Source organism: Schistocerca nitens, chromosome 3, assembly GCF_023898315.1.
Source record: "Schistocerca nitens isolate TAMUIC-IGC-003100 chromosome 3, iqSchNite1.1, whole genome shotgun sequence".
NCBI classification, from domain to species: Eukaryota; Metazoa; Arthropoda; class Insecta; order Orthoptera; family Acrididae; genus Schistocerca; species Schistocerca nitens.
Genome location: NC_064616.1, coordinates 582,377,835 through 582,387,696, shown reverse-complemented (window position 1 = coordinate 582,387,696; position 9,862 = coordinate 582,377,835). Strand labels below are relative to the sequence as shown.

At 41.2% G+C, this 9,862-nt stretch overlaps 1 long non-coding RNA gene across 1 annotated transcript; it reads right to left on the bottom strand.

Moving 5' to 3' along the window:
* Window positions 1-391: 391 nt before the first annotated feature.
* Window positions 392-5,352, bottom strand: LOC126248496 (uncharacterized). Its single transcript, XR_007545493.1, has 2 exons — window positions 5,064-5,352; window positions 392-722 (listed from the first exon to the last, which is right to left on the bottom strand). It is a non-coding gene; the product is annotated as an uncharacterized LOC126248496 (long non-coding RNA).
* Between the last annotated feature and the right edge of the window lie 4,510 nt (window positions 5,353-9,862).

Sequence of the window (9,862 nt, the reverse complement as noted above, 5' to 3'; positions counted from 1 at the left end):
CTGAGTGGACCTCGCTTGCCAAAAGCGCAATGCAGACCGGATGGTCACCCATCCAAGTGCTAGCCCAGCATGACAGCACTTCACTGATCTGACGGGAACTGCAGCAAAGCCGTTGGCGCAACTCAGTAATATATATGCAAAATGCCATTGTAAACAGTGCAGTAATGTGTAAGTCTACAGAAGGCAAACAATACTGTACTACAGTGTTTACACATTTGCTTTCACAGAGGAACTTAGTGGATACTGATACTTTAATTATGGAAAGTAGCAAAGCCATAAAAATTCACAAAATGCACATAATCCAGTTAATACTGAAATAATCAGCTGGATACTTCAGTTAAAATTTGTTAGCTTAATGTACTAGGATAAAGGTATGAACAGAAACAAGATACACAAGTCGTTTGCTCTCTTTATTAATAACACGTAAACATCCGTATCACCATACAAACCTAATGCATTACTCATTTTATATGGCAACTTTACCCAATTATTCTACAAAACCATGATGTGAGTCAACAGCACGTCATGTTAATTCTTACAGTATCTGTGATCAGAGCCAATACACACAGTGAACACTTCATTGTCAGGTGCTGACTATCACTGATGACAAAATCCCTCACAGTATAGAGGTCCTGCCAAGTAATAAGGCAACTTCTTAGTATCGATGGAGTCTCTTGCATCATCCACAATTCTCAGTCAGGTTACACATTCCACAATTTTACCTGTAATTTCATTAGTTAGCCAAACTATAAACATATCACTAAAATACTACTAACTATGCATGACAATCTACATTTTATATCATTATGTCAGGGCGAATCCTGGGTGACAGCAAATGGACTGAAGTGAAGAGTTGTTGACACAATGCAGAATTGCTGCAAGGTATAAAACTTACTGCAGCTCACCAAGGACCACAAAGAAAGCCTAATTTTAATTTGTAATCTGTGAGAGGGATAGAGAGTAATGCACTTTATCTGCTAAATGGGAACACTAATTGGAGGAAAAGTATGACACCGGGTGAGGGCTACTACAGGATAACCAGAATAAAACAGTTCTGAGATAGGACTTTAGGGGTAACATTTTGACTACAATTAACATCAACAGTGGAAATTTTTGGAAGGTTTTCATCAACTTCGTCACTTCACTTTGTTTCGGGCTCCACTATTTTGCAGTCCAGTTTGAGCACGTAACACATTATGTAATCAGCCAATCACATTTTCAATGCACAAACACACAAATGACGAAAAAATATTATGCATGAAACATGAATAAAGAAGAGAGAAAAACTAACCGACATATATGGTCTACGCAACGAAAGCTAGCCCATTCGTTGTTTATGAAGGAATACTGGGCGAAAAGGAAGGCCAACAAATGTTGATTACGCGTGGTCCTAAGTGATCCATCCGCGAAGAAGAAGAATAAAATATATGTTCCACAGTAATGTACAAAATGCACAGTAATAAGCAAACTGATGCTGCAATATACCTTTAGTGTTGAGGAAATTGAAGGTGCCAGTTTCCCCAAAAGGCTCAGAACTGTAGTCACTAGGATTACTTGCAGTATTCTTTGCTCGACATAGGATATATTCAGCTAGGTAACCAGTGAACTGTTTTGTCTTTCTTCCACACCATGGGATGGCACCTCTGATGCCCTGGCACATTCTCTCCACGTTCAATGTAAGGGATCTACAAAGTTCAGACTGGTTCACTCCAGGAAGCCCAAAAGCTTCAGTATCTCTAGAGTGTTGTATGACTTGAAGTAGTCACTAACAATCATTGTTCCAGGGAGTCTATTCTTTGATTGTTCTTAACACTTTCTTCTTATAGAATTCAACGGGCTCAACAAAGCATTTTGTCGACCCCGCAACCAGTTTCAACAGATTTTAGGCCTTTGTGGTGTTTCCTTTTCCCAAATTTCGTATTTTCTACTTCAACGGCAATTCCTGGTCTCCGTAACTTACAAAATGTTGATGTCCACCCACTACACATTTCACATCAGTAGAAAGCCCAGTCAGTCACCGTACGTGTATGAGAAATCTCACCATCTTTGGACAAAACATCGAGACCCATATGCCGCACAAGTCAGAGATCTTACGGACCATCATTCACGAATCACTGAGCTGGGTACCATTCCGGCTACAGTGCTTCAATGTCCTTTGCGCATTAGCCATGCGACTCCCCTTCCAACGGCATCAGCAACAGAAAGAATCCACTTTTGGCAAGACATCAGAAGGCAACTAAGGCATTCCAATGATCGTGGTAGTACATTATAGTCCAACAATGACCATAACTCTGCTTTTGCTAGTCTATAAAATACCAGTTCATCCAGAAAGCACCCACAGCTCTCCACGTTAAGTCTGAACAAGGACCAGAAAGATGATAGTTACCTTTGAATGGATCCAAATTTTGTAATATGTCACAGTATTCATTACGGTATGGATGATGGTCAAATGATAACTTCACATCTGACTCGTCCAGAGCAACCAATATAGATGTGATGCGAAATAATCACAGGAAGCTACAACTATGCTTACAAATTGACACTTTTGTGAAACACAAAATTTGTAATTTAAGTTATAATGAATAGATGCATCCATCAATTGAAGTTACGCTCTTTGTTTCCTGCCTATCCATGCCATCAGAAATCACAACACATTCAGAAAATAGCATATTATTCATGACAAGGAAGGTTATACATTTCACTGCTGGGTCACTAGCTGAAATTAGTGTCTCTAAAATCATGCTTTTCCACACTGGTAGGTTTCACCAACTGAAAAATAGGTGCCTTCCAATGCAACCTAGACCTGTGGCTACGTACCAATCACTCTATCACAACTAGGTTTTCTCTGTCCATTTAAGCTGTGCTCTTGTGTGCAGCCTAACCACACCCTCAGAAATTGTGAGATATTCAGAAAATACAGCCGAAAACAGCCCAACCACATTTCTGGAAATTGCGACCTATTTGCAGAACAGCCAAATGTATGTAACAACCAAGAAAAGAATTTTCATTTCTTCACTCCAAGCAATTTAACCCTAAATTACTCAGCCCTCCTACAATTTACAATTGCATTTGGTATCAATTGGTGATTCCCACCAACATTGAGCAGTAGTTGTCACTTGAGCCTTTGTGTTGGATGTGTGAAGCCGTTGGCAGTGATTGTAGTTCAGGATGCAAGGTTTGGAAGTTTTTTCAGTGAGTTATCAATTTTTTTGTTTGTGTGTTTTCCGTTTTCATTAGGTGTTATTGGTTTGGCGTTTATGGTGCAGCAAGACCTTTAATTTATTGTGTAGTTTCTGCTACGTATGGATATGACGATGAAACATAACAGTGCTATGTTGCGGTCAGAGAAGGATTAGGACATGTTGTCCGTTATTAAATTCCTCCAGTTATTTGGACTGATCGCTAAGATTGTGAAGTGTAGCATTTGTCACGAGAATTTGTTGGTGGTAGGCTTTTTTTTGTCTATTCTTCTCGAGTTGTGACTTTTTGTGTATTTATGGTGTATTGAATGTGTTATAATTTATTTACGGATGTTTGATTGTTTGATTTTTGAGGTGGTGTGGTTTTGGTTTTATTTTTCACACTTCTCTTGATGTATGTAGGTCAACCACAGCTGACGATACCAAAACACCAATACCTACAACAGAAACTACGAAAACTGGAATCGGTCATTTCTCTTGACCTACACAGGTCAACCATAACTAGTGATACCAAAAAATCAACAGCTACAGCGACGAAAAATAAAACCGAAACCACAACACCTCAAAATGCAAAGAATCAAACATCTATACATAAATTATAACACATTTAATACACCATAAATACACAAAACGTCACACCTCGAGAAGACTAGACTAAAAAAACAATTGCTTACCACCAACACCTTCACTGGAAAAACTGCCAAACCTTACGTCCGAACTACAATCTCTCTCTCTCTCTCTCTCTCTCTCTCTCTCTCTCTCTCTCTCACACACACACACACACACACACACACACACACACGTACGTACCCGTACCTGTCCCGAGACGAGAAATCTCTTGTCAACCGCATGTTCTCATGACAAATACACTTCACAATCTTAGCGATCAGTCCAAATAACTGGAGGAATTGAATAGCGGACAACATGTCCTAACCCTTCTCTGACCGCAACATAGCACTGTTCTATTCCATCGTCATATCCATACCTAACAGAAACCACACAATAAATTAAAGATCTTACCGCACCACAAACACCAGACCAATAACACCTAACGAAAACGGGAAACACACAAACAAAAAAAAAAAAAATTAATAACTCACTGAAAAAACTGCCAAACCTTACGTCCGAACTACAATCACTGCCAATGACTTCACACATCCAACACATTAAACTCAGCGCGCGCCAAACACACGAAACTCGAATTCCGCGCCGTAATGATGTCACACAACAGACGGATGGAATCGGACGCTCACGTTGACCCTCGGACACTTCTGTAATCCCATAGTTTCAAAGCTGCAGCGCATTAAAGAGCTATCCAAGGCATGACCCTTCTTTTCCCTCCCCATTTCTTGTGCACCAGTACCAGGAAGTCTGACACTAATATTTACAAATGTAACCATTTTGGTACACTGTATCACGCCCCATGTTACGCCAGGAAATAGGGCTTTACAAACATTTTACTTATCAATTTCTTTGCAAATTATGTGCTGACCACACTTAAAAACATTCTTGTACGAATTTTATAAGTGACTGCAGTTAAAGTTGAATCTTTGAACATTCAGAAGAGTTAGTGTGCACAGGGAAGCGCTTCTACAGGCAAATATTTGAACACTACTAACTTTAAAATACAGTGAACAGGCTAACAAGAGTAAGCAGTATGCTAATAATTATGGATAAGGATGTTTGCGACTTCAACGCGGAATCGAAACAAATTCTTCACGGGATACGCCACTAATACAAAGCTAAATCTTTATACATGCACTGAAATAAACGTCGTGCAAAACTGCTTCAAAATAAAATAAAAAGGATGAAACTCGACAAATGTTACTGTTCTTAGCCAATTGAGGGGACAAATAAAACTACCTTAAGAATGTTTGCATCATAAACTATAAATTATATGAAGTTACTGTCGAATGACTGGAATACAATCGTTTCTTTAAATGTTGCAACAAGCTCTACTTGCACAGGTAATCTCAAAGTATCCAAAAAGCTGCAGTCGTCTTTGGAGAACTTAATTTTTCCTTCCGCATTTTGTAGTACTTCATGCACATTCCACAAGCATTCAAAGCCTCTGCAGAAATTCATCGTCGCACACATTGCATACGTCAGTAATGTCAGTATCCTCGATCACTTCCTGTTCCCTGTTCCACCATTAACATTAAACAACAAACAAGTGACTGTCGCGACGAGTGAGTGAAGTCACTTGCGCAGTCGCCTGTGGCCAAACGAAGTGTTACGGCCTAATGTCAACAGATGGCGTTAGCTCCAGACTCGACTGCCCCTCCGTCCAAGGACCGTCGTGACGAAAATTAAATTTACAAGCACAGAAGAAAGGAATAAGTATAGTATTTGACTAATTACAATACAAAGTAATAATTGTTTCAATCATTAGCATGTAATACTTATATTTTTAATTTACGAACAGCTACAGAATCTATACCCACTGAAACACCGTAACAGTTTATCAATAAGACCCCGCAAGAAACGGCATTTTATATGGGTGGGGAGGGTGTTAAAATCCAAGTACATGACTATGCATTGGGCATACATTTGGTGTTGTTAGACACCTTAAGCCTTGCTTCATGACGAAGCTTGACTCTTACGCTGTACATGTTGGCAAGGCGGGTGTGGAGGTCCATGTACATGACACTCGTTATACCTCCGAATTTGAGGTCCAAGTACATGATCCTAATGTACATGACACTCGTTATACCTCCGCATTTGAGGTCCAAGTACATGATCCTAATAGGACCACCTATTAGGCGGGTGTGCATGATACTGGTAGTACCTTCGAAGTTGAGGTCCAAGTACATGAACTTGGTGAACCTTCATACCCCTAATCAACAACGAACTGAAACGGGTGTCTCGCGACGTCTGCATCGAGCAGATGAAACGAACAAAATGAGATAACAAAAAAAGTGGTAATCCTCGTGCATTCTAAACTTATAGTCACCTGTTCGCGTCCAACTGCATTTTTTTTTTTACTACATTTCAGTCTGAAGTTACGAGTCTGAACATCGAAGATAATTTGCTTCACATTCTACCCACCAGCAATAACAAGTACTTCCAGAAACTATTCCGCAGGACAGCTCGTGGCTGCGTCGCGATGAGAACAGCTTATGCTCGAGCGTTTCCTCGCGCTGCAGCGGCTACCGACCAGACGCCACCCGTCGCCTCAAATCCGGCGCCGCCCATGTGAACGCGGCGCGACGCTGTCAGTGTATTATCAACTGTCATTTTCGAATTTGAAGTTCTAGTTATCATCTTGCAGTTAAGCATTGGATTTTGCATACTTGAAAAACATGAACTACAGTTACGCATTGTAAAATTGAGTCGCAAGTGGAAAAAGGTGTAACATATGCAACACAACGTTTACTTTTGGTATAACAGATGGGTGAATGCAGAGGAGGCAGCTAGAAACATTTGAACTGTGTGTGGAGCGAGTGCTTTTGGGAAAAATACGCCAGAAAAAGATATTCTTGTTTCAACAAAGATCGTTGGCAAGTATTTTGAAAATGTGGCAATTCATAGATAAAATTATGTATTCACAACAACAAAAAATATGTCGGCAGAAACCACAAGTGGCATTATGAATTTGGCAGTACCGTAAGGTTTTCGTTCTGACACTAAGGGTTACTGAAAGTAGCAAGACGAATTTTGCTCGAGCGTTGTCTTACGATTCCCTTATTGAGTTTGTATCTGCCTGCTTGTAGCTCTGCTACAAAAGAATTAAAACTCTGGCTTTCAGCGAGTCTCGAAAGGTGAAAGAATGCAGCTTGCACCTGGTAGCCAAGCATGTTACCTGAGAACTGACTTTTTCCTGAAGTGGGAAGACATCCTTTTGAGATTGAATTGTTGCAAATGTCAGTCAGGCGTGTGCCGTTGGTCTAAGTGTTTCGGTGTGTTGAATTTATACCAATGATTTTTCTACAGGTTTTTTTCTGTCCCAAATAGAGAGTTGAAGTCTTCCATTAGTATTTTCACGTCATATTGGTGAATTTTGCTTATAGTTGTTTCGAGTGTGTTCCAGAATTTTTCGACATTTTCGGTGTTTTTCTTATTTTCGATGCTGGTGGGTGCATGCGCATTGATGAGTGTATATTTTTTATTGGGGCTCTAAATGAGCATAGTCATAAGTCGACTGTCGATGGGTGTGATTTCTTTGACAGAGTTGATGATAGATGTGTGTTCGAGAAATGCCATGCCAAAGACTGGTGCGCCTTTCGCTACCTTTTGTTGCGTTTTGCTGTTGAAGATGCGATAGTTTCCGTAATGCAAGGTTTCATTATCAGTTAGTCGTCGTTCTTGCAGAGCAAGGATGAGAATTTTTTGTCGGTCGATTTCTTAAGTGAGATTATTTAGTTTTCGTATTTGGATCAATGTATCGATGTTTAGTTTTCAAATGCATATTTTCTGCTTGTAGGGAAATTTACCAGAGATCTTCGATATTCTCTGCCGTGCTAATCTGGACTCCCCAGAATCCGAAAATCCTACTGCCGCATGTCGACATGCGGGTTGTGTACCACCTGGGGTAAAGTTGACTTTGCTTGCCCAGTTCATGTTTGCTTGTCTTTCATTGGTTTGGCTTGGGTGGTACCAGGACCAGAGGGTGTTGAAGCCTTTGGAAGCAAATATTTTCAGCTGAGCTCATAGAGCTAACAGACGATGACCAGAGTAGCGGTGATTTTCACTCAGACATGTCTGGTTTTTGCGTTCAACGGATTGAGTAGCCGTTCAGGATTGTGTTAGTATTTGGTTCACCCCAAGTATTTGATTTCCTCGGGTCCATTCATATGAGGGACGGTTTCCCTTATCTGCCACACGAGATTATTATTATTATTATTATTGTCATTATGTCATCAGCAAATCCGATATGGTGTATCTTCCCACAACTGAAATAGATGTCTTGAAAGGTCTCTGTTGGATTCCTTTCATGTTAATTTTTTAAAACTGTTGTCATTTACGGCATACATTCCACTTCTAAATTTACTGTGGTGTTTCTGACTATCTGGGAGGAAACTGAGCAGTGGAATGTGTTACTTTTACACATAATCAAGAACGATCTGTCACACTACTACACTTTAAAACACAGTTTATATGTAGTACATGTCACACAGTCACATACGGAACCTACATCCGCTTTCTTTTGTATACTGTATATGATAAGATACTGTCATCCCCCTTCCCTTCTGTGTGAGAGGATGAATGAGCAAATGTATTTCTAGTTGCATGCTTGATGGAAGCAGACAAGCCTGTCTGCTAGAGAACAGTAGGACCAACGTCGGAACTGGTAGCTATGCTTTCTAAAAGCAGAGAGGTTTTTATTCTTAGTATGGTCCTGTCTGTCCCTTGTCATGTTGGTATAGGAAGCTGCCTCTCTGGCCACTTCCGTTTGTATCTGTTAAGCACCCTTGGTAGGGGCCCAGGCAGTCTGTCTGCGGCGAGCGTCTGAAGTGGTAAGATCTCCGGCTAAGCGCGTCTCTGTTAAGTCCGTAGGACAATGGATTTCTTAAGTTCAGCCTAACTGAAAATTTAATCACCTTTATTTCAGGTTTAGCTCTAAAATAGTCAAGCGATTAAAGCACTCGAACAGCAAGTAGAACAATTGAAGCAGATTGAGGCGGAGGGCAACAGACAAATACATGATAAGATTGCGGCATTAACGGACATCGTAGACATGATGAAGGTGACAGAGAGCGATAACAATACTACACCGGTAGCGGTCGCAGAGACCGAAGAAGTGCGTTTGCTTCTTAGATTTCAGAAGGGACAGTTCGAAGTGAACAGGCAACACAAAGCTGTAACAGGCGAATTACAAGAACGCATGGCGCATCTGGAAAGCTGCATGGGGTATGATTCCGAACTCGCCAATAGCACTAAAAAAAGGCGCACGAACAGTGTAGAGAGGGACTCCGGCCACGAGGGAGACTTTGACGACAGGGAAGAATGTATTTTGAGGGGCAGACATGAGAAAAATAGAAACATTCAAGGGCCTCGCCGGGAGGAAATGCGGGGATTTGATTTCAAACATTTCCTTACGGTGAGAAAGTTTGAGATATTTAGAAATTCGCAAAAAGGAATACATCCACGAGCATGTCTCCAGCAATTTGAATTCTGTCTTCCCCCCGACTGGGCAAGTTCACATAAGATAGAATATATGTGTGGCTATTTGGAAGGCGAACCGGCGATACGCATGAGGTCGGCAGCGCGACACTGCAACTCCACTCGGGAGTTTCGAGAAGCCTTTCAGTCCGCCTATTGGTCGGAAGCAGCACAAGATAGGCTCAAGCATGGCATAATTATGCTGCCAAATTTGAACCAGTCTGGTTTTGGCAGCCCAGCACGCCTATTCGACCACATGCTGCAGGAGAATCAATTTCTATACGATCCATACGGATCTGCGGAACTACGAGTAATTAGGATACGCATTACCAAACTGCCGATGCACTTGCGCCACGCCATTCTTGCGGGACGATGCAAAGAGGACGTGGAAACGTTTAAGACACTTCTCCAAGAGTTGGAATACAATACAGGAGAATACCCGCCTAATCAGGCACAAAGTTATTACGGGGCACAGCAGCGCGATCGCAGTCGTGGCCGTAGTACTAATCAACGGCGTGACTGGTCATCGCGACGCGAACGGAACAATGATCAGGACCGGC